Raw genomic sequence first — 1,467 nt, forward strand, 5'->3', positions numbered from 1 at the left:
GAAGATGATCTTTCGATCATTAATGCATTTATTATTATTTTGGCATATATAACGAAATAAAAAATAAAAAATAAAAGGTAACGCTGAAGAACCGTAAAACGAAAGATTAAAACTTAAAACTAGAAGCGTGTTTCGAGTTACAATCATCATCATCAATAAGACATAATTTAAAAATAAATAAAAACATTTATTGATTTAATTTAATAGTGAAATTTCTTCACTATTAAATTAAATTTGAATGAGAGTGAGAAAAAAATGGGGGTAAATTACAGAAAACCGATGATTTTTTTCTGTAGTTTAATGGATGTAACAGCTTAAAAATTTAGTAACGTAAAAGTTATAAATTATTATGAACTTACTGTGAACTGCAATACCTAAAAGTCAAAATTTAAACATTAGATGAAACAATTTTACACTACTGAGATCTACTCTATGTTTCAATTTTCCTCGTAGTCAGTAAATTTCATCTTAACAGTCTGCCGTTATTGTTTATTTGTGATTTCATAATAATTATTAATAATATTGACAGTTTCTGCCGAGATTAAAAAAAAAAAAACAAAAGTCAACATGAAAAGAAGAAGAGATAAATATTAAAAACACGACTACCAAAATAAACATCACTTTTTTTGTTCTGGTTTGGTTTGGTTCCATCGTGATTTTGTATTATACTAGCAAATACTCCGTTTGAATTTTGAAAATCGGAAGATCGGTTGCGAAGCTATAACATTTCCGAATAACCGATCTGTTAGATTGAGAGTGTACCTGATGCATGCAAAAGTTAGTCTTCAACCTGCATACAAATACCCCGTTGGAGTTTTGAAAATAGCACGATTATTTTCAGAGATTTTATAAGAGCATCCCATTGAACCTCCCAAAACAGCCCCCAGGGCAGCCCGTTTGTTACCAGTTGATGATGATGATCTGTCTAGCCTCACACGAGGTTCTCGCATCAAATTATCATTCTAGCTTCACACACAGTCCTCCACGGGAAGCCAATTATTATTAAATAGAATTTTTAAAAATTATATATAATTTTATTTAATTTAATGTATATTTAATTATATTATTTTTGTAATTTATTCATTCGAATCATTAATTCAGTTCAAACCCAGATCACACAGGATAGAGGCTCACAGTTCATTAATTCAATTCATTAAAGTTTGTGCTTTAATCGGCAAATCTCCACTATGTCGCGGTAACGAAAGGATTCTAACGCGAGATCATACATCTAAATGGTTCAGCGTTGAGCTGCTACGGTGGAACAAATATACATACAAATAAACATACATCCTAAATACATTACACTCCTTTTTGGGCAGTCGCGTAAATATACTAACATTAAAAAAAATAAACAGCCGTGGTCAACAGAATTATACACCAATTCATTTAAAATAACGTACATTACTGTTGAAAAACAGCGGAACAAAAATAATTTAGTTTGAATACCATGAACTGAATACTAATTTG

The sequence above is a fragment of the Lycorma delicatula genome, chromosome 4 (assembly GCF_047948215.1).
Source record: "Lycorma delicatula isolate Av1 chromosome 4, ASM4794821v1, whole genome shotgun sequence".
Lineage (NCBI taxonomy): Eukaryota > Metazoa > Arthropoda > Insecta > Hemiptera > Fulgoridae > Lycorma > Lycorma delicatula.